Source organism: Lampris incognitus, chromosome 13, assembly GCF_029633865.1.
Source record: "Lampris incognitus isolate fLamInc1 chromosome 13, fLamInc1.hap2, whole genome shotgun sequence".
NCBI classification, from domain to species: Eukaryota; Metazoa; Chordata; class Actinopteri; order Lampriformes; family Lampridae; genus Lampris; species Lampris incognitus.
The window spans coordinates 33,827,234-33,852,666 of NC_079223.1; positions in this window are offsets into that span (position 1 = coordinate 33,827,234).

A 25,433-nucleotide genomic window follows, 5' to 3' on the forward strand; every position below is an offset into this window, starting at 1 on the left:
CAAACGAAAAAAATATAAGAAGTCACAGTGTAAGGAGCCATGATCCAAAATTATTTTCTTACATCATTCAAGTGATATGAAGGCCACATCCTTCCTAAGTGTGGCCTACGGAGGACAGAAGGCTAGTAGCTATCCATCCATCCATTATCCAAACTGCTCATCCTGCTCTCAGGGTAGGAGTAGTGGTGACTAAGGCGTATGAATTTAAATACTTGAGGTCAACTGTCCAAAGTAACGGGGAGTGCAGAAGAGAGGTGAAACAGAGAGTGCATGCAGGATGGAGTAGGTGGAGAACAGTGTCAGGAGTGATTTGCGACAGAAGGGCACCAGCAAGAGTTAAAGGGGAGGCTTACAAGATGGTTTAAAGAGAGCCTGATATGCCCTTTCTGAACACATTTTTTAACATTGGGAGTTTGAATCATAACCATAACTAGGCATGGTTTTATGAATTCAAAGCTATTGGCTACTGTCTTCCTGGGTGGGTGAGGCTCAGTACCACTCATCACTTGTTATTTACAAAAAATGTCGGAGAGCGAGAGCAACAGGGAGATCCTCTGCGAGGATTACAGTTTCAACGAGGAGGATTCGGTGATACAAATAACTGATCGATGATAGATAGATAGATAGATAGATAGATAGATAGATAGATAGATAGATAGATAGATAGATAGATAGATAGATAGATAGATAGATAGATAGATAGATAGATAGATAGATAGATAGCAATATGTCGTAACAAAATCGACAATAAAGTCTCAGCAAAACAGCACAAACTCGAGCCAAGTAGCTAGCAGAAGGAGGTGAAAAAACGGCTTCTCCCCGGTATTGTATTATCTCGCTACGGACACACACTATATGTAAATTGACTGGCGTCTACGTATCCACTGGCACAATTTGACATCGGACACCATCTACAGTCAATCACAGATCTCTCTCAAGTGGCCGCAGAGGCGCTGTTTTGGCCACTGAATTTCTCTGTGGTCACATTCCAACTCAGAACATAGCCTATCAATAGGAATTTTCAGATTTTGATGTCAGTATCACTTTAAGACCAGCTATGTTATATGGTTTGGAGACAGTGGCACTGATGAAAAGACAGGAGGCAGACCTTGAAGTGGCAGAGTTGAAGATGCTAAGATTTTTATTGGGAGTGACGAAGAAGGACAGGATTAGGAACAATTATATTAGAGGGACAGCTCAGGTTGGACGGTTTGGAGACAAAGCAAGAGATGCAAGATTGAGATGGCTTGGACATGTGTGGAGGACAGATGCTGGGTATATTGGGAGAAGGATGCTGAAAATGGAGCTGCCAGGGCAGAGGAAAAGACGAAGGCCAAAGAGAAGGTTTACGGATGTGGTGAGAATGGACAGGTGGCTGATGTGACAGAGAAGGATGCAGAGGACAAGAAGAAATGGAAATGAATGATCCGCTGTGGCAACCCCTAACGGGAGCAGCCAAATGTAGTAGTAGTAGTAGCAGTAGTAATAGTAGTAGTAGTAGTTATAACAATAATAATGATTTATAACCAGTACACAGCAGTTGTATGTGTATTTACAATTGTACGTTTGTATTGCACATCTGGTTTAAAAATACATGCACATAGTCGCAGATAGTGAGACATTTTGACCAGAGGGGGCTATTTACAGTGTCATGTTTACATAACAACTGTCCATTATTGCACCATGCTGCTAAGTGTTCATGAGAGAGATGGTCTGTGGGGAAAAAAGTATCCCGGTATCTGGTGGTTTTGGTGCACATTGCTTTTTAGCACTTGGCAGAGGGAAGAGGTTCAAACAGACTGTGTCCTGGGTGTGGGGGGTCTGTGATAATTCTGCCTGCCCATTTCCAGGCTCTAGAGGTGTACAAGTCCTGCAGGATGATTATTGTCACTAGGCAAGTAAAAACGCAATTATTTATCATTTCCATGTAGTGACAACCTAATAAATCAATAACTTTTGAACTCATTGTGTCTCAGAAGGTTATGTATGATTGTCAGTTTTTTTTTTGTTGTCACAGAGATTATCATATATCCTGACACAAAATTCTTGAACTTTGTCACAGGACCATAAAACATGCATTAGGTAAACTTCCTCAGACTTGCTTTGCCAGCAGTTTGGTGTGCCTCTTAGCCCAAGTCTGAACAATCTGGAAGGAATCCAGAAGTGATGCATAATCTTAAATTGAATGAGGCATACCCTCTCATCCCTTGACATTGTTTTAATGTTCATACAAATCCTATCCCACTCCTCATTCATCCAATGTCAGGTTCAGATCTCTTTACCATGTTTTCTTGAGAGCTGATAAGGCCACATTACCCAGGCTCTGAATCATCATGGAATAATACACGGACACCTCATGCCCTTTCCCATAGCTCATTAAGACTTTATCTAATAACTCCGCAGCTTTGGGAGCTTGTGTACTAGATCCAAAGATCCTCAACAGCAAATGGCGAAGTTGCAGATATCTGAAGAAATGAAACCTGGAAATTCCAAATTGTTGTAACAAGTCCTCAAAAGATTTCGAGATACCATTGTGATGTAGATCATCCAATGTAACTAACGATGCCCTTTCCAGCCAATCCTTCCAACAAAAAGGGGATTTATCAATACATAACTTTTGATTCAGCCAAATATTCGAAGAGACATTTAGATACAGATTCAAATTAACCATACTGGCAACTTTAGTCCACATTAATTTTAGGTGAGCAATTCTTGGATGTGCTTTTGCTTCTCTAGTCAATTTGATAGACAGATTTTGCAAAGGTGAAGTGGGGCAAAGAACAGCTAGCTCAATACAATACCAGGGAGATCCCTCTCAGGAGGAAGTGACCAGTGGGCCAGGTGTCTTAGATTAAAAAGCACAGTAGTGTATATGATTATGCTGTCATTATTTGGGGGCAGCACCAAGGAAGTACGTAGGAAATTAAGATAAACCAAATTAATCAGTTTCAGATCTGAAGTTGTGAATTCTCGATTACAGGTGTATTTCTGTCTTTGCTTCAGAGAAACATACATAAAACAATTTTCAATACTAGACATTTATTAATAGATAACGTTCTACAAACAATGGAATAAATTGGTAAATGAATAAAAGACGGAATAAACGAATAAGTGGAAAATCAGAATCAAATAGGTATAAATGAAATAACCTTTTCAAATGACAAAACAATTTATCCTTCTTTTTGGTGATGGTAGAAGATGGTATGTGATTTTCAGAACTACGTAGGCGGGACGCTATAAAATGATCAGTATCTTTCTAAGCCTTAAAATTAAGATTTTAGATTACTATCCAACATCAACTCTTATCAAATACAACAGATGTTATTTGTGCCTACGTTAAGATGATGCGTTGAAGCAGAGATGATCCGGTTCAGCTGGAGGCTGAGTGATGATCCGTGAAGGCTTAAGGCTCATCTATGCTTCCTATATGTACGAAAATAAATACGTCCATTTCAAACGATGTGACCGTCACTGCCCACATACTTCTATGTTTCCTTTACGTTGGCATTGATGGTAAGCAATAAATCCACTGCAGTTCAGAGTTAAAAGTTTCTAACAACAACAATCATGGTGAAGGTGGAAGAGGTAGTTATAATGTATCTGTTAAGAGGCAAGAGCAAAAGCAGCATTGGAGATGGTGGTGGTCTATGAGGCCATTAAATACATTGCATGTTCCACCATTTTTAAATGTCTTTGTCGTGTCTCACAACATCCATTGCATGTTGTCCGTCTTGGGAAAGAGATCCCTCCTCTGTTGCTCTACCTAAGGTTTCTTCCTATTTTTCCTCCCTGTTAAAGGGTTTTTTTTAAGGGAGTTGTTCGTTATCCGATGAGAGGGTCTAAGGACAGGATGTTGTGTTGCTGTTAAGCCCACTGAGGCAAATTTGTGATATTGAGCTATACAAATGAAACTGACTTGACTTGACTTGCTGGTCTCGCTTTAACTATTGGTTACACAGCCCCAACGATTTCCGGTGGTACTGCTCCCTTGCATCCTTTGTCCGTATCGGTAAACGTTCAGAAAACGTGCACAAATACAGATGAAATTAATGCAGAGTACAAACAGAAGGCTCTGTCCATATCCATATATGTATATAACATTGAGCATATATTAGACATTACTCCCAACTCTCATGCGAGGGTTCACTCACAGGGGAGCTGCAATTACTAGGCAACGGCATCATTTGTGGCAGGTCTTCCACTGATATCTCACTATGTGTTGTATGTAGCGTTCTCTGAGCAGGAACCGCCTGGGGTTATTCCTGGCAAAACTCTGCTTAAGTCTTGTTAACTCCTTGGCAAAAACTGCCTGGAGGTTCTTCACAAACAGTTAGATGTTGGTAGACGATAGGGTCTTTGCTGCATTGGTCCGTCTGATAGTAATCTACAACATTGAATTTACTCGACTCAGTAGAAATAATCTGAAAGTACCTTTATGCATGCTCAATAATCCAGGTAACATTTTTAAAAAAAAACGTTGAATCAGTTCATCTGGACACAACGTTTATTGACGGAAACATTTCATTACTCATTTAAGTGACCTCTTTGGTCTAAACTGAGTGTAGAGGCTGATCCTGGAGCTGCATAATGGGAGGATAACAGCGTGTGACAATTTTTTACGTGGAGTGGCTGATGCACATGCAACTATCACACGGTCCTTGGCAGGGAGGTGGCCAGAGTCCAATGGCATGGAGAACCAAGACAATTGGGGACCACCCTCTGTTGCAGCCTTCATCTGCTTCACTGTCATTGTGACCTGGAGAAATCTTCCACCAGTTCAGCCATTGAGGTCTTTGTTTGATCGCGCTTCATCTGGAACCTCCCCCTTGACCTATCCGCCTTGGGTGACCCTACCAGGAGCCAAGTTCTGGACGGCATAGCTCTTGGAATCGTTGGTACATGCAAGCTTTTCCACCATGGCAAGGTGGCGATCCAGGAGAAGCCTTATAAACAATACAGTTGCATAACGACTGAAATCAACGATCAGTTTCATACTGGAAATAAGCATGACCATTAACTAGAGATCAATGGCCATGTGTACTGTTCACAGAGGATTTAGGAAAGTTTGCATCAAAGCATTGTAAGATGGCGACAGATGTACTCTTAGACACCCCCCCCCCTTTATTTCAGGGATGGTTGTTCCCTTGTCACATAGATGGCCTCTTTGACTCCCCGTTCAAACCAGCGTTCCTCCCTATCAAGGATATGCGCATCCTCATCCTTGAAAGAGTGGCCACTGGCCTGTAGATGGGTGTAGACTGCAGAGTCCTGGCCTGACGCATTAACGCTTTTGTATTGTGCCATCCTCTTGGCCAGCGTCTGTTTAGTTTCCCTAATGTACAAGGCACGGCAATCCTCCTGGCACTTAACAGTGTAGACTATATTGCTCTGTTGTCCACCCTAAGGACCAGATCCCCCGGCACAAACGGCACCAATGATTTTCTCTGCAGACTTAACTGTCTGTTGTTGTCTGTACCTGGCAGTGGCGGCGACAGGGTATGGCTTGCCCAACCAAGAATTGTGTTAGCCCCACCTTAGCCCCATCACGGAACAACCAAGAAAATTACCAAGGAGAATTAGCCAACCCAGTGCCTCCACATTAGCCTGGCATCGTCAGACCAATTCGCAAATGCGAAGGGAAACTCTCATTTTCGATCTCCAAGCAATGTTTTCAACGGGCGCAGACCAAATGATGCTTTTAAAGTGATGACATCATTTTTGTAAACAGAACGGACACACATTCGGATAAATTAGCTTGCTAGCTAGTGCCACTGACATTTATTGTAGGTTATAATCACTCATAGGAACAATTACGCTGCCAACTATGAAACTCTCAGACACACTGTTTACTGTTGGGGTTCAGCACTATGGATAGGCCAATGTGACGCATTGTTTGTGTTTATACGCTACATGTTATGTTCTTGTTTTAAACGGTGCCGCCGCGCAGCATGCAGTGGACGGGTGTGCCCGACAACACGAATGAGTTGAAATAGCATGAATAGTATCGTCTAAACTCAGTAGTAGTAGTGACCGTCCACATCTGTTGCTCTCGATGTAATTTTGCGTGTGAAAAAAGGAGCGTGCAATCATCTAACCCATAATCACCTAATGTGTGGTATTTCTAGCTGTTGGGAGGGGGTGCTATTCTATTGTGTATGTATTCACATTGAAATTCTGACATTGATTTGAGCCCTGCCACTGTATGGATTAGCCCCACCGTAATTTAGCCAAAAAAAAAAAAAATACTCTGCCGCTGCCTGTTTGGTGGCCAATCCAAACAAGACAGTGATGGATGTGCTGTGGACAGACTGGATTATTGCAGTGTAGAACTGAATCAGCAGTTCCTGAGGCAGGTTGCACTTCTTGAGCTGGTGGACTCGTCACTATCCTGGATAAGGCCAGTGATGGTTGTGTCGTCTGCAAATTTCAGGAGTTTAACAGATGGGTCACCTGAGGTGCAATGTAGAGGGAGGAGAGTAGAGCACACACCTCTGGGGGTCACCAGTGCTGATTGTCTGGGTGCTAGATATGAATTTCCCCAGCCTCACCAGCTGCCTCCTGTCTGTCATGTGCAATTATCACATGCCCAGCTAAACAACATAGTCTATAGTCTGAACCTGGAAAGTATATTACAATGTATTGTATAAAACATCAAGAGAACATATCATCAAACAGTAATTATCCTATCACATTAAATACTCATCCAAAATGACAGTCATCATTAACTAGTGGGATGAGTTCCTATACTATTAGTAGATTAACAGAAGTTAACCAACAACTCGTTGATAAGCTATAGCTAATCAATATCATACTATATATATATATATATATATATACACTACCGTTCAAAAGTTTGGGATCACCCAAACAATTTCTTGTTTTCCATGAAAAGTCACACTTATTCACCACCATATGTTGTGAAATGAATAGAAAATAGAGTCAAGACATTGACAAGGTTAGAAATAATGATTTGTATTTGAAATAAGATTTTTTTTACATCAAACTTTGCTTTCGTCAAAGAATCCTCCATTTGCAGCAATTACAGCATTGCAGACCTTTGGCATTCTAGCTGTTAATTTGTTGAGGTAATCTGGAGAAATTGCACCCCACGCTTCCAGAAGCAGCTCCCACAAGTTGGATTGGTTGGATGGGCACTTCTTTGAGCAGATTGAGTTTCTGGAGCATCACATTTGTGGGGTCAATTAAACGCTCAAAATGGCCAGAAAAAGAGAACTTTCATCTGAAACTCGACAGTCTATTCTTGTTCTTAGAAATGAAGGCTATTCCATGCGAGAAATTGCTAAGAAATTGAAGATTTCCTACACCGGTGTGTACTACTCCCTTCAGAGGACAGCACAAACAGGCTCTAACAGGTACTATTTAATGAAGATGCCAGTTGGGGACCTGTGAGGCGTCTGTTTCTCAAACTAGAGACTCTAATGTACTTATCTTCTTGCTCAGTTGTGCAACGCGGCCTCCCACTTCTTTTTCTACTCTGGTTAGAGCCTGTTTGTGCTGTCCTCTGAAGGGAGTAGTACACACCGGTGTAGGAAATCTTCAATTTCTTAGCAATTTCTCGCATGGAATAGCCTTCATTTCTAAGAACAAGAATAGACTGTCGAGTTTCAGATGAAAGTTCTCTTTTTCTGGCCATTTTGAGCGTTTAATTGACCCCACAAATGTGATGCTCCAGAAACTCAATCTGCTCAAAGAAGTGCCCATCCAACCAATCCAACTTGTGGGAGCTGCTTCTGGAAGCGTGGGGTGCAATTTCTCCAGATTACCTCAACAAATTAACAGCTAGAATGCCAAAGGTCTGCAATGCTGTAATTGCTGCAAATGGAGGATTCTTTGACGAAAGCAAAGTTTGATGTAAAAAAAATCTTATTTCAAATACAAATCATTATTTCTAACCTTGTCAATGTCTTGACTCTATTTTCTATTCATTTCACAACATATGGTGGTGAATAAGTGTGACTTTTCATGGAAAACACGAAATTGTTTGGGTGATCCCAAACTTTTGAACGGTAGTGTATATATATATATACATATATATATATATATATATATATATATATATATATATATATATATATATATATATATATATATATATATAAAACCTTTAACCTGGAATATGTTGCAGAATGACGGGAATCTTACAGAGTTAATCTCACTGAGCCGTTTTAAATCCAAATTGAGAGTACTTGAAGCTGATTTCCCAACATGTACTTGTTTTTATAATCTGCTTGTAATTTATGTTTTTTCTAATTTTTTTTGTGTTTTGTTTGTGTTTTCAGATGTGTAATTTTGCAACTGTGTGATTTTGTAACTGTGATGCCTATCTTGGCCAGGTCTCCCTTGAAAAGAGGTTTGTAATCTCAATGGGATCCTCCTGGTTAAATAAAGGTTAAATTAAATAAATATATATACATACATACATACATACATACATACATACATACATACATACACACACACACACACACACACACACACACACACACACACACACACACACACACACACACACACACACACACATATATATATATATGATAAAATACTATCTTATATGAGATGACTACAGAATAACACCAATCAAATGAAAACGAAAATAATAAAAAATTACAAAATACAGAATATAGTGACCATAAATGGTCAGGGAGATCTGACCACTTATGGTCACTAAGTGTCAGGAATGCACTTAACTTAAATTAATATTTCGGTCAATTTAGGTGATACAGTTATGCGAGTTAGATCATACTGTTCATGAAACTGTTTGCTGAGTAGTTAGTATTGGCCGGATGGCTAAATGGTTAAACAGTTAATTCACATTACTTTAGACATGTAACAGAGACAAGGAGAATCACAATGTATGACTGACAATAAGTTATCAGCGTTTAGCAAAGTATAGAGCTTGGGTGTGTTTATGTGTTTGTGAGACAGAGACAAAGAGCGAGAGCGAGAGAGAAAGAGAGAGAGACAGAGACAGAGAGACAGAGGATTTTAGATTTAAATTAATTCAAATTATTGTCCTCTCTTCATTGTATGGTGATGGTGAGAGTTTCTGTCTTATTGCAAAGATGAGATTAAATCTTCCTGTGATCAACGGTGAAGATAACCTGAAATGGTCATTAGGTGGTCCCATGTCTTGCTGTGAATCTGGTACCCATATCAAAAATAGGGTAGTTCCTGGTGAGTTTCCTGTCTGCGATAGCCGGGTAAAGTCTTTAAGTGGTCTCTGTGTCCTGCGGTGGGGCTTCTAATCATTTCAAAGACATTGAGCCTTTCATCTTGGTTGATGTCAATTTGGCACTTCTGTGCAGGCTGCAGAGGGAGGGCCGCTTTAAGGCTATTGATTATCTCTGATAAAGTTTTCAAGGAGGGAGAGAGAGAGAGAGTGAGAGAGAGAGAGACAGAGACAGAGAGAGGAGTCCTCAAGGTTCTGGAGAGTGTCATTTCATCTGGATTTATTTTATGAACACTAATAGTATTTTTAATAGTTTCCAGTCTGGTTTTAGAGCACTTAATAGTACCGAGACAGCTCTAGCTAAGGTCACTAATGACCTACTGCTGACTGCAGACAGAGGTGACTGCTTGATTGAAGTTCTTTTAAGTGTTATATTTTTTTTGGGGGGGGGATTTTCCCCCCTTTTTTCTCCCCAGTACTACTTGGCCAATTACCCCACTGTTCCGAGCCGTCCCAGTCCCTACTCCATATATATGCACATTTTTTTCCACCTAATTGCACAGAATAACAAGCCATTCTTGTTGTGGACTGAACTGAGGCTGCTACACTGACCATGGACCCACGAGGGCATCGCGCTGCTGATCTCTATTTTTACACAGCTGGTCTTTTTTTTTTCACGCGCATGTACTAGGGCTGGGTGTTGGCAAGGGGCTCGTGATACGATCTTATCATGATACATAGGTCACAATACGATTGTATCACGATACATTGCGATACGAAACATACTGTGATACATTGCAATGCTCTAAAATATAGCTGAAAATACAACTTGCTGTGTACCACTTGGGTAGTCTTAATATTTATATCACATTATATTTTGATAACTCAGCGGACAAATTGAGTCAAAACTATTTAACTCAAAATTTGTATTCCAATTTATTAGAACGCTATCTCTGCATTGCAGAGTGCACACCGTGTCACTGAACATACTGAACTGAAATATAGATGCCATAACGTCATATGAAAAGCCTATCTTTAGCGGAATAACTTTAGGCCTGTCTGAGGCGAACACTGAACAGAGACCTTTTTTCTTACTTTTCTTCACCTCTTCTTAAAGCCTGGGCACTGTTATATCCGTCATGTGTCAGCGAGTTGGATAATGATGAAGGTGTTGGAAATATGCAGGAAAGTGGGAGTTCGCTTTACTGAAGACTTAACCATGGCAGATAAACAGGCTAGAGAAGCTCTTTGACCTCGGACAGAACAAGTGAAAAAGGCCAGGAAGAAAGCATACTACCGCGGGTGGAGAGAGGTATTTGGTCTATTGATGGATTCAAGAGGAAATCTTCTAGAGTACAATGAATTCACTGATAAATTCAATATGATGTGTACAAAAAAACAATACGCAGTGGTTATCAAAGCAATCCCACAAGTAATGGTGAATACAATAAAATTAATTTTGACTTATAAAATGTTAGTACCACAGATGCCTTCACTTTACATAGACAATCACGATTTTATAGAGAAAAAATGCACAAACAAAATTGTAAGGGGTGCCCTTATCTCCATACTCTTTCCTCTACCATTAAAAAGAAAAAAATCTATTTAAAAATTATCCTAAAGAGATTATAGGCAGAATTAGAACCAGATACCTCACTCTCCCTATTTCACCAAAAGCAAAAGAAACTCATTTTAAAATTATAAATGATATTTATCCTTGTAATGACTTTCTGAGACAAAGATTTAACATTGAAAAAAACAACTGTATGTTTTGTGATTCTGTTATCAAAACGTTAGAACATTTGTTTTTTTACTTGTAATTATACTAGAGCCTTTTGGGAATTATTTCAAAATTGGATATCTGAAAAGGACTTTCATTTACCCAATTTAGATTATAAGGATATTAAATTTGGAGTTATAATGGAGGATAAAAATATGGAAATGTTGAACAATGGCCTGATTATTATGGCTAAACAATTTATCCATAGATCTAGATTTATTAAGGCCAGGCCACTATTCTTAGTCCTCATGAATGAATTAATACATTTTAAGAAAGCAGTGAAATGTACGCAAACCAAACAAGCTTTGCATAATTACAAAAACACAGATATGTTGATTTCTAATTAGACCGCTTTGTCTTTTTGTCTTATTACATTTTCCTTATTTTTTTTAATGTTTTGTGAAATACCAAAAAATTTGTAATAGCTTAGTCGGATTTGTACTATTTGCTAATTTGTTATTGCTATGACCGGATTTTGTTCATATCATAAAGGTATTAAAGAAAAGGGAAAAAAAAGAAAGAAAAAAGCTTCTCTTTCTGATATGCAGTTTGTCTTCTGTAATACTATATACTCCATTCCAATCTGCTCCACATGCACCTTACAAACAAAACAATGACATCATACTGTAGCAACCGGGGGAGGCGGCCGCTCTGACCGTCGGCGGTTCTGCACTGGGGGAGCGCAATGGCTGATGGGACTGTTAATGTTAAGATTTAAAATTGTGTTTTAATGATGTGGTGTTCCGTGTTGTGGTTATTCTTGTGTTGTTGTTTTGGGGGTTTGACTCAGACTAAGTAGGAGATCTACTGCGTAAGGCCATGTGTGACAGTGACGACCCTTGGAAGGCCATACTACACTGGAAGAATACTCCCACCGAAAACATGGACAGCAGCCCAGCACAACGTCTCATGTCTCGTCGGTTGAAAACCTCCATTCCAGTGACAAACAAACTTCTTGAACCAGTCATTGTAGTAGGGGTCACTGAGTAACTGCATCACAGGAAGCAGCTTGCCAAGTTTTTCTACAACCGGTCTGCCTCGGACCTGCCGGAACTGGATGTAGGGGAAACTGTCCAAATGAAGCCCCTGCCTGGCGATAACACTGGTCTCTGGAAGGTCGGGACCTGCCTCCGCAAGGTTGCACCGAGATCTTATCTGGTGGATGGCGATGGCTCACTCTATCGACGCAACAGGGTTGACCTCAGAGTGGCAGAGCCAACTCCTACTCGGGCTTGCGAAGAGCACAAGCCAGAGCCTACACATGTTCCAGAGAAGTGCTGCAGAGGCTCCCCCAATTGTGGCTGAGCCAAGCCCCATCAGGCTCGGCACCAAGGGCCTTTCCCAGTTCAGCTGGAGCCGGACCTTCAGAGGGACACAGATATACAAGGGCCAGACAGCTGTCTAACCCACCTGAGAGACTCAGCTTATAATATGAACTATGTATAGTGGTTGCCATTAAAAAAAAATTTTAAAAAAGGAGGAGAACCAGAAGGAATGTGGAAAAACAGTAGTTAACAGAGACTGTTGTAGTGTTTTGATACAGGGAAAGATTTATTTTATTAACAAGTTATATTGTGACATGTTGCACTATGTACCTGCACTATGCTCTACTGTGTTGGTGTTTACTTCGGTAAAAGAGAATGTTACAGGGTCTAGTTAGATCAATGTCATCGGCAGTCTACTTGTTTGTTGTTTGATGCATGACCCCGGATGTAGGGGAGCTGTTACTTGCTTCGAGAGATTACACGTTCTGAACTTGGCACACTTGTCTGTCATTTATTCATGCATTCAGTTTAACCAAGACAAACAGGAGCTGTATGCACACATGAATGCATTTAAGCGTAAATTAGCCCTGTTCAAAGAAGGCTTTTCATCCGACCATCCAAATTTGGCACACTTTCCTGTGAAGAGATGTGCAAAGTTGTCCCTGACTGTGAGAAAACATTTCTCAAGTACAGAGCCGACACAGAAACACTGCAGCAGCAGTTCAACAAACTCTTTGAAGATTCCCACACCAAGCAGCCATGAACTGCGTTATTCACTGACCCCCTCTCTGCAACCCCTAGAGTTGCAGCTTGAACTTTGCGAACTACAGTCAGACCCCTAATTTCAAGCAAAGCGCAATGAGAGAGGAATTTCATTTTGGAGACTACTACCCAACAGCCAGCATCTGCGAGAGCAGTTTCTCAACAACGAAGCACATCAAGTCAAAAAAGAGAAACAGGCTGACAGATGAAACTCTGTTCCAGCTCATGCAGATTGGATGCACAAACACTGACATTCAGTCTATTGTATGCCAGCAGGAGAGGCCACAAGTATCTCGTTAAGACAACTTTACACTGAGCCACCTGTGGGTGAGTTTCAATGGCTTGATCAGTGTATGAATGTGTGTGTGAATGGGTGAATGTGATGCATACATTGAAAAAAAGCACTTTGAGTGGTCAGTAGACCAGAAAAACGCTATACAAAATACAGTCCATTTAACATTTTGAGCTAAATGCATGTTTATTTGAAACATGTCATGGAATGGGAGGGCAAAGTAGAAATGCACTACAAACATGAATATTAGATGTTACACTTAGTGTGAATGTTAACTTTTGTACCATTACTGAATGATGATTTTTGAGACCCCATTGCACTGAAGTAATGGTATATCACCCAGGCTCGTGGACGTTTTGTTTCTGTGTTAAGCTCATTAAATAGAAATGTTGGTATAATAAACTTTGATTACCGGTATATATTTTTATTCTTTTCATTAAATTAGTAGCTATAATTGGTTAATTGGGTGATGGGCTTACAATATCCCACTGGTGGAAGTGCACAGTCCCAATCTGGTCTTCTGGTAGTGAGGATAAAATTTGTGTGGCCCTCTCTATCATCAAGGTTTCCCATCCCTGAACTATGTAATGCAAACAACATCCAAGTTTCATTTCTTTGAGTGAAGTCTTTGAACTCTACTGGAGGGATGGAACACCATTCTTCCAAAAGATATTCCCTCATTTGGTGGTTTGATGATGGTGGTGGAGAGCACTTTCTAATACATCGGTCCAAAATCTCCCATAGGTGTTCGATTGGGTTGAGATCTGGTGACTGCAAAGGCCATAGCATATGATTTACATCATTTTCATACTCATCAAGCCATTCAGTGACCCCTCTTACTCTATGGATGGAGGCACTGTCATCCTGGAAGAGACCACTGCCATCAGGATAGAAATGTCTCGTCATAGGATAAAGGTGATTACTAAGAATAAATTTGTATTGATTTGCAGTAACTTTTCCCTGTAAGGCAGTGTTTCTCAAAGTGTGTCCCGGGGGGCACAGAGGCATAATGGGGGGGGGCATACGTGACGGGGGGGGGGCTGTTTTGCGTCGGAATCTCTTTCATGGCGGAACAATGTACAAAACGTGGTTTCATGAGACAGAGAGTTTGTAGATTCACAGAATGGCGAGATATTTGACAGGGACAGAAAGAAAGACAGGCGATGCTTCTGAGACTAACAAGACAAAGTGCTTAGCTGATGGTAATCAACCAAAAACCAAGTTAAGGAAATATGTTTAACACCCGTCCCATGTAGCTATATAAAAATCTGCTATGTGTAGTAGTACTGTGGGCGGGACCTGGGTACAGTTTCAAAATAAATGGCACTATTACCTGTACGCTCTTAAATTTTAATGGTACTCTCTTTTAAACTAAAATAACTGGCGGTGCCTCCAAATAAATGAAAATATATAATAAAGATATATCACTTAGATTTTGGTTTTGTCTCTTGTCCTAATTTTTATCCATCATTTTAACAGTTATTAAACATAAATTACCTATGAACTATGACACAACAAGGTTTCTTTAAATGTAATGCCAAATTATGGTGAGCTATTCATTTATATAAAACAGAATTTCTCAAAATCACATTCATGAACAAAGACAAATAGGACTAAATCCCAAATATGAATAAACACAAAATAATATCAAATAACATCAACCACAGGCCCACACTCTCTTTCTCCCTCTCTCTCTCTCACACACACACACACACACACACACACACACACACACACACACACACACACACACACACACACACACACACACACACACACACACACTGCAACCTATGGTAAACCGTAAACCAAACTTCCCTTGCAGGCCTGAGTCGTGGCTTGGGAGCGTAGAGGCATAGAAACTGTAGTGGCCGCTTCACTTAGTCACGCAAGCGAAATAAAAAAAAAAATAAAACACGTGCTCAGTACTCACAGATCCAGGGAACATTTAGAGTGGGACAGACGAGGGGAAACTTGGTGATGGGCGCTCCGCAGAGCACAGAAGAAACACCAGCGAAGGAAGAAACAGCAGCGACAGTCATCTAGCGCAGCGTTTCTCAAACTGTATGCCGCGGCACCCTGGTATGCCGTCTGACAGTGTCAGGGGTGCCGTGAAAAAATTTGCAAATCTAACATTTTTCATATCAATTATCAAAAATTAAAATACTAATTTATTTTACAAAATGTTACTGAATAAATGAATGGATGAATAAATAAATGGATAAATAAATTCATTTCAGATAAATAAATAGCCTACATACTCATGAGAAACTGTCTCGCGTGCCCATTTCCCCTCCCACGTTACATACGGGTCAGTGCAGTGCGCGGTCACGTAAGGTCAGGGCATCGTTGTTATCCTTTTACACGTCCTGACATTTTGATGCCGCTAAAACCCAAAACCAAGCCATGGATCGTTTCCTAAAAAGAAAAGTCCCACCAGAAGCTCCAACAGATGGGGATACTTCAGCAGACACTGACAGTGAACCGGAGCCTTCTTCTAGCAACAACCGGCTTTTATCCTCCAGTTCGGAGTCGTCTGCACCCGTCGTACCACCGGGAGATGCTAATGTTAGTAAGGGCAAGGCTACTAGCAAGGGCAAGGCTAAAAAGACAAAGATTTTGCGATACCACGACAGCTACATTGCACTTGGCTTCATTAGTACCGATGATGCATGCCCTCTCCTGCGCTGCCTCGTATGTGGAAAGACACTGGCAAACCAAACTATGGTTCCCAACAAACTCAATCGACATCTGAAGCAAAAACACCCACACCTTAAAAACAAGGCGAAGGAGTACTTTGTTCGCTTTAAAACCCAGCAATCGCGGCAAGAGAAAGTCATGTGTAAAGCTGCCAAAGTATCCGAGAAGGCTCTGGAGGCCAGCTACCTCGTAGCAGAAATAGTAGCGAAAGCCAAGAAGCCCCACACAATCGCAGAGTCCGTCATAATACCTGCTTGCACGGCAATCGTTACCAAAATGCTTGGCCCACAAGCTGCCAAAGAAGTAGCCAAGGTCCCGCTGTCAGACTGCACAATAGCGAGGCGAATCAATAGCATGTCTGCCGATATTGAAGATGTCGTTTTGGATAAAATCAAGGCCAGTGGACATTTCTCCTTACAACTCGACGAGTCAACTGATGTGAGCGGGCACGCTCAGCTTTTAGCAAATGTTCGCTTTGTTGATGGGGGCCGTATTAGAGAGAACTGTTTATTTTGCAAACTGCTCCCCAACAACACTACAGGAGAAGAAATCTTCCGTGTGACAACTGAGTATCTTGACAAGGGTGGTTTGAGCTGGAAGAACTGTATCAGTATTTGCACCGACGGCGCGGCTGCAATGACGGGCAGTGCCAAAGGTTTCATGACCAGGGCCAAAGCGCAAAACCCTGATATACGAACAACCCACTGCTTCCTTCACCGAGAGGCACTTGTTGCTAAGACGCTACCAAAAGAACTTTCCGACGCACTGAACAAAGAAGTGGACATGGTTAATTACATCAAGGCGCGCCCGTTAAAGAGCCACCTTTTTTCCATTCTTTGCGAGGAAATGGGAGCAGAGCATCAAAGCTTGTTGTTATACAGGGCTGTCCGCTGGCTTTCACGGGGTAAGGTTTTGACCCGAGTGTACGAGTTAAGAGAAGAATTGAGGGCCTTCGTGATAGACGAGAAACCTGCATTTGCAGAGCTACTCGCAGACGAACAGTGGTGCGCAAAACTCGCGTATATGGTGTTAAAGTGTGTTGTTACCTTCTACTAATGAGACGTTACAACTCGTTTCAACCCCACGGGGCTATAAACTTTAATAATAACTTCGGCACGTAAGGTTATGCATCATGCTCGGTCCGTTATTCCAGGTGCAACAACCTAAACGACCCCTGTGTAAACAAGGAACTAAACAATGGTTCCTAACAATAGTTCCTATTGTTACATCCTTTCTCTTTTCAGTTTTTTCTTTTTTTTAGAACCTTTAATACATTTGCACAACATTTGTGATTCACTTTTTTTTTCTTTTTCATTCATGCCCCCCCCAAAGTCCATTAGTGCTACAGATCCATTCATCTATGTGAGGTCACAAAGTCTTTGTATCGCTGCGGCTGCACAACAGAGCGGCCTGATCTGGTGGTAACAGGGTTGGCCCTGTCACCAGTGTCCTTGGTTTTGTTTCCTGCTAAGACACTGCAAGAAGGAACACTCTCTGAATGTCCGGGTTCAACACTCTCTGGCTGACTGGGGCTGCTGATCTCCATGTCCATAGTGTCAGTGAAGATTGCCCCTGGTGCATGCCTGAGGTGTCTGCGATTTCTCCTGATGACACCACCCGTGTGCAGCTGGACCTCATAGGATCTCCAATCGACCGGCCTCAGCACCTTGCCCACTCTCCAGCCAGTGTTGGGTGCGAGAGGCTGAACTCTCACACATTCACCTGGGGCAAGCGTGTCCAAGTCTTTAGCCGACCTGTCGTAGTATGCCCTCTGCCGTTGTTGGTTATTTTGTAAATCCTGTTTCACCTGCACAACTTTCGGCTGTAACAGGCTTGCCTTGGTTGGCAGTAGTGTTTTGGTACGGCGACTGAGCAGCCGCTGTGCTGGTGTGGTATCAGTACCCTGTGATGGTGTGTTGCGGTGGTCCAGAAGGGCGAGATAAGGATCCCGTCCAGCAGCCTTGGCTTTGAGCAAGAGTCTTTTTGCTGTCTTAACAGCTGACTCAGCTTTGCCGTTGCTTTGCGGGTAACCTGGTGATGAGGTTTTATGTTGAAATCCCCACAGTCGACTGAACTTCTGGAATTCTTGTGACGAATACTGTGGGCCATTGTCCGAGATTACAATATCTGGGATACCTTGGCGGGCAAAATGAGCTTTCAGCTTCCGTATCACTGTGGTTGACTTGGTATCTGCCAGGTAATCTATTTCCCAAAAATTTGAGAAAAAATCAACAATTATGAGGTAGTCTTTGTTTTCAAACACGAACAGATCCATGCCCACCTTTGCCCACGGCCTGCTTGGCACATCATGTGACATTAGTGTTTCTTTTTGTTGTTTAATGTCCATTGATCTGCAGATGTCACACTTTGCTATATATGATTTTATTTGGTCGTTCATGCCCTGCCAATAGACACACTCCCTAGCCCTCCGTAGGCATCCTTCCACACCCAGATGTGATGCGTGTAGGCGGCTAGTGATGTCTTTCCTCAATGCATCAGGGATGACAGCGCGCTCACTCCTGAACACTATTCCATCTTGGTGGCTTAACTCCTCTTGGAATGAGAAGTAGGGCTTGATTTCCCTTGGTGTTTTTGACTTATCGTCAGGCCATCCTTGCTGCATCATTTTGATGAGAAGCTGCAGTGTTTCATCCTCTTTTGTGGCAGATCGTATATCATGTAGCCTGTCTGCTGCGATGGGTAAGTGTTGTGCCATGTTGACAGTCTCTAGTTCTGCATCCGGTGCACTCTCAGGAAGATAAGCTCTGCTCAGAGTGTCTGCTAGCAGCATGTCTCTACCTGGCACATATACTACATCTAGATCATACTTTTGTATGCGCAGCATCATTCCCTGCAGCCTTTTGGGTGCACTTAGTAGAGGTTTTCTCACTATTGTTTCCAACGGCTTGTGATCACTTTGCACCATCACTTTTCGGCCGTATGTGTACTGGTGAAATCTTTCCATGCTAAAAACCATTGCTAAGAACTCCTTTTCTATTTGTGCATACCCACGCTCTGTTTGAGTGAGTGCTCTGCTTGCAAATGCTATTGGCTTACCCATCTGCATGAGCGCTGCGCCTAAACCTGTGTCTGAAGCGTCACACTGCACTGTGAGTTCCTCATCTGGGTTGTAATATTTCAGTACTGGGACCTTTGCTATAGTCTCTTTCAATTTGAGGAAAGCCTCCTCATGCTGTGCTGTCCAGTTCCACTCCCTGTTTTTGTGTGTCAAATCTCTCAACACTATGCACTGGTCTGAGAGGTGGGGACAAAACTTGGCTAGATAATTTACCATACCTAGCAGCCTTTGCACTCCTTTCACATCAGCCGGTGCCGGCATCTTCTCAACGGCAAGCACTTTCTCTGGATCCGCCCTGAGTCCATCAGCCGTCAGGCGGTGTCCAATGTATGTGGTCTCCTTTTGTCTCAGCTTGAATTTGTCTTTGTTCAGCTTGATGTTCTTTTGTCTGCATCTTTCAAGAAACAGTCTCAGTTTTCCATCATGGTCACGCTCAGCTTCCTCCTGTGATCAGTACATCGTCAGCTATAATGTACAAGCCCGGTACACCGTCCAGCGCTTGTGTGAGCTTTCTCTGAAAGATTTCTGGGGCCGGACTTATCCCCATTGGCATCCTCAGCCACCTGTAACGTCCGAATGGAGTGGCAAATGTTGTTAAATAGCTGGACTCCTCCTCCAGCTGCACATGCCAGAATCCACTCTTGACATCACACACTGTAAACACTTTTGCTTTTGACAAGTCCGGTAAAATGTCCTCAATGGTTGGCAGTGGGAAGTGACTGCGCTTTAGAGCTTTGTTCAAAGGCTTGGGATTGATACACACTCTTGGTTTCCCACTTGGTTTCAGTACCACCACCATTGCACTGATCCAATCTGTACTGCATTCCACAGGTGTTTTGATCCCTCTTTGCTGTAGGTCCTGTAGCTCGTCCTTCAGTGGTTTCATCATGGCGACTGGGACCCGCCTCTTAGGCAGCTGTACTGGTTTCACTGTGCTGTCCACCTCTATTTTGTATTTTCCCTCGAGGCAGCCATCGCCAATGAACACATCAGCATACTCATCTTTAATTTGTCCCATTATCCACTGTCCTGTTGTTGTTTCTGTTGTGACAATACTGTCTATTGTCATGATGTTTTCATATTGCACTTTTATCAATTTCATGGCCTCACTGGCTCTCCTACCCAGCAGAGGCACTGTACCAGCTGCATTCACCACCTGGAACTCTAAGCGATATAGCTTGTTGTTTCTCGGGTTTCTTATTTTCACTTTACATTTTCCCAGTGGTTTTAATTTGGTTTTATTGTACATTACTAGTACACTCTTCGTGTGTTCTAATTTGGCATCTGGATTCAGCAGGTTAATTGGGATGATATTGCAACTGGCACCACAGTCTATTTGGAATTTGATCATGTCCTTGCCTAGAAGCATGCCAGCATAGAGAAGCTGAGTTTTCTTCATTTTCTCAGTTTCTTTTACACAGGTGATAATATCTTCATATTCATCACTCTCAGATTCAGTTGTTATTTTACTCACATATTTCTTTTTCCTTAGTTCCGGTTTTACTCTGCATTTTGCTGCAAAGTGGTTCTCTCTTCCACACTTTGTGCACTTCTTCCCAAACGCTGGGCACTTTTGTTTACTTTTCTCATGCGTTTTTCCACAATATCTGCACTCCACAGTGTTGCTCGTCTGTTTCCGATACTGTGCTCCTTGCACTGCATGTACCTCTTCCACCATCGATCCCGAGATGGTTTTCACATTGTCCTTTGAGAGCTCAGCGGCTCTGCACAGCTGCAAACATGTGTCCAGTGTCAAGTTTTTCTCTCGGAGCAGTCTTTCTCTTACGATTGTGTTGTTACCTCCACACACAATCCGATCCCGAATGAGCGAGTCTCTCACTGTCCCAAAGTTGCATGTTCTTGCCAACACTCTCAGTTCCATGACATAATGGTCTATATTTTCACTGGTGCCCTGGTTTTTTGTAAAAAAAACGATAACGTTCCACAGTCTCGTTAACGCTGGGGTCGCAGTGATCATCAAACTTCTCGATAACGTCATCTAACGTCCATGCATCCTTCGGTGTGTCGCCCAGTAACGTGTCCATAAGTTCCCTGCCGCTCTCCCCGACAAGATAGCTGAACAGTTTCACCTTCTGTTTGTCATCGGCGTCAGCCATGGCTAAATCCACATACAGAGCAAACTCGTCCCTCCAGGCCTTCCATGTCCTCGAAAGGTTGCTTGAGTCCAGACATAACGTTTGCGGTGGTTTAAGCCCATCCATGTCACACGGCAGTCTCACGCTAGCAGCTAATGCTAACATATACTGAACGTTGCTTAGGAACACTAACCGCTCTCCCGCTCCTAGAAACTTTTCCGCACCAAACTTCAAACCGAGTCGTCCGCCGCTGCCACCATGTTAAAGTGTGTTGTTACCTTCTACTAATGAGACGTTACAACTCGTTTCAACCCCACGGGGCTATAAACTTTAATAATAACTTCGGCACGTAAGGTTATGCATCATGCTCGGTCCGTTATTCCAGGTGCAACAACCTAAACGACCCCTGTGTAAACAAGGAACTAAACAATGGTTCCTAACAATAGTTCCTATTGTTACATATGGCTGACATATTTAAGCACATAAACGAGCTGAATATCAAAATGCAAGGTAGACAAGAAACCCTCCTCTCCTCATCTGCAAACTACACGGCTTCAGGTCCAAGCTCACACTCTGGCGTTCCTTTGTAGACCAGGGCAGGCTGGATATGTTTCCCCTGTGCAGTATGCATACAAACAACACCACATTGTCAGGCGTAATAGCCCAGCATCTGACCACTCTTGACGAGCGATTCAATCACTATTTTCCCTCTGAGTCATATGCTGAGTTTGACTGGGTCCGTGATCCTTGGAGTGCGCGTGCAATGGAAAGTGCAAAGGACTGCTCACTTCCAATACAGGAACAACTGATGGAGATCAGGGAAGATCGCACTTTGAAAATGAGATTTTGTGATGTGGAACTGGACAGCTTTTGGATATCAGTGGGAAACGAGTACCCTTTGGCTTCAAGATGCGCTGTTTCTATTCTACTACCCTTCTCCACAACCTATCTATGTGAACTGAGTTTTTCAAGCCTGACGTACATCAAGAACAGGTACAGGGAGCGACTAAGGACTGTGGACCAGGATCTACGTGTCTGCCTCTCATCCATCCCTGCCAGGATAGGGCAGCTTTGTGCGTCTTCCCAGGCCCATGTCTCTCATTGATGGTGAGTCACGCCCCCTCTCGGCCTCTCTCTCTCCCCTATGCACTCCTGGCTCTCAGTTGTGGCATATTTGTGCGTGAGTGTGTGTTCATGTGCACATGTAGGCCTATCTCACTTTTTAAATGCGGGTTGTGTGTGGGTGTGTCTCTGTGTGTGTGTGTGTGTGTGTGTGTGTGTGTGTGTACAGAGGCTGGATGGAAGAGTACAGATGGGAGTGTTCCTGCCATTTCTTTGTGTGAAGTTCCTGTCACTTCATTATGCTGGGAAGGGGGATGGCAGTTTGAAGGACTTATTTTGACACTTTATTTTTTATTCTGGAGGGATGTTATCTCTTTACCCACCTTATTATCTGTCTGCCTATCTGTTCATTGATACACGCCGTCCCCTAAAAATAAAAAAGGATATTTGCACTAATAGAGGGATGCAGTGTCGTTTTTAGCTATATTTTTACACTGGGGTGCCTTGAGATTTTAGGCACTTAAAAAGGGTGCCTTGGCTGAAAAAAGTTTGAGAAACACTGATCTAGCGCTCCAAGGTGGTTCAACGGAGCTGTCCTCTCTTACAGTCACAAATCCTCCGTCTCCTGACTCAAATAAATCAGCTAAGCAACAAGTCCATGCACTGTTTCGTGGCGAGCTAGCAATAGCTTGTCTTAACCAATTCTTCAAAGCTGAGCTAACTACTATTATGCTAATACTAATGGCTACTCGCAATTAGCAACACAATGCGACTATTCTGCTATGCTAACGCTAACGGCTACTCGCGATTAGCAACGTTTTTACACCATAACGTAGTCACAATGTGAAAAGCAATATACCATCTCATATTTACCTCTTGCAGATCTCAAAAATCCGAACCCTTTGGATAACTTCGTCGACCACTAACACATTTTGCTCTCGGACAATCAGCACTGTTCACTTTACGGTGACCATTCCCTTTTTCGCGTTCGCCAGCGCGCCAGACCTAACAGTTTACAACCAAGCCCCACCCCTCTATCTGAGAATGGAATTTTGATTGGCTACCATTTCAGAACACGCCAATTAAAACAAAGGAAAACAGATTGACTTAATGCGGCTAATCAAGTTAAGCCGTTAGACTGAGTACACGTGCTTGGTCCTGTAAATATTAAGCAAACTATACTTTTTGTATAAAGTCTAACCTTTTAACTGTAAAGATTATGACTTCACTATTTTCTCCTTCCATACATGTATTTAACATATTGGAGCGAATTCGGGGGGCAACCGCAGAAGCCGGGACGCGAACCCATATCTGCCGCACCGCGGGAGACATCGCTAACCGCTTGACTAAAGGATCCGACTCGTTAGCCAAGGGCTAACGTGTCTACTTATTCATGTACGTTACACTACTCCCCCTTCGGGAAGCGGGCAGCCTGGACGCGAACTCGCACGAATAGTGCACAGACCATTGCAGGGAAGACGAAGGGATTGCAGGCACTAATCAAGAGGGTCTCGTCGAATGCGCAACGGACGCACTGTCATACACAGATAATCGCTAGCATCAAGAGAGATTAGCCCTGGCCTAAACGAGGTTTTGACCGATGTTGTTAGCGTGATCAGTTTCATCAAAACAAGGCGCGGCTGTTCTCCGCACTTTGTGAGGATAGGAGCTGAACATTCAGCTATGTTATTTCACAGCGAGGCTAGGTGGCTCTCGCGAGGTAAAGTGTTGTAGCGAGTCTTTGAGCTCAGAGAGGAAATTCGGGTGTTTCTGGAGGAGGAGCGTGTGCATGAAGTTGCAAAGCAAGTTTAGTGATGAACAATTTCTGAAACTGGCCTATCTCAGTGATATATTTGGAAAGCTGAATGAATTAAATCTTCAGTTTCAAGGCAGAGACAAGCCTCTTCCTCACCTGGCAGACAAGATTAGCGCATTCACTCGAAAGCTTGAGATGTGGGGCAAGCAACTTGATCAAGGAAATACTGATTACTTTGAGAATCTGAGAGAATTTGTTGAAACCAGTGATTCTGGGGCTACCACAGTGATTTCATGTCTTAAGGAACACATCTCTTCCCTGAGAGGACTCTTTCAAAAATACTTCCCAAACAACAATGCTCAGTATGACTGGGAGACAGATCCATTCAATGCAGCAGCACTTGCTGATTTCAGCTCTGCTGAAGAGGACCAGTTCATATGACACCTTACTCCTTCCTCCCTGAGGCTTAGCTTTACAGCTCAGACACTGAGTGAATTCTGGCTTGGTGTGGAGAAGGAGTATCCACTCATAGGACAGAGGGCTGTGGGCATTCTGCTTCCCTTCGCCACATCCTATCTCTGTGAGATGGGCTTTTCTGATGTTGCCTCACTTAAAGCAAAGTACAGATCTGAGCTCAACACTGAGCATGACTTGAGTGGCAGTATCAAGCCTGCAATCCCGTTTTGAAAAGATGTGCGTAGCAAAACAGGCTCATTGCAGCCACTAATGCAATGATAAGATGTGAGCTCTCGCAAATTGACTTGCTCATCGTTTTTTCCAAATATTTGTATTTGTTCTTTTTTTACACAGATTGCATTTTATTTTTATTGTTCCAGCAAAGTGATTTTTAAATGTTATTTCGTTTTTCTCTGTTTTTGAAAAAGCACAAACTGATGGAGCAAACGTGTGACAAATATAACAAAAGCTGTCACTTGGTGCGCAAACAACAATCTTCTGCTTAATACAGCCAAAACCCAAGAACTCATTATTGACTTTCGATGCATGCCGAATCCTAAAACACCCTTTCAAATGAACAGAGACCCCATCGCCACTATCGACTCTTTTAAATTCCTTGGAACATACATCAGCAATAACCTGAAATGGAAAATTAACACTGAACACATCATTGCAAAAGCTCAACAACAACTTTACTTTCTTAGGCAGCTTAAAAAATACCGGATCAAACATCAACTGCTCGTTCTGTTTTACTCAGCCATTATCGAGTCCATCAGAACATCTTCTATTACAGTAAGGTATGGCAGCACAGACAGTCAAACACAGAAAAAAACTGCAGCGGATTGTCAACATCCAAAATCCTAGGCAACCCACTCCCCTCAGTTGAATTTCTACATACTAACCGGACTGTAAAGCGAGCAAAGAAGATCACCTCCGACCCCTCACATCCAGCTCATCACCTCTTCCAGCTCCTTCACTCAGGAAGTTGCTAT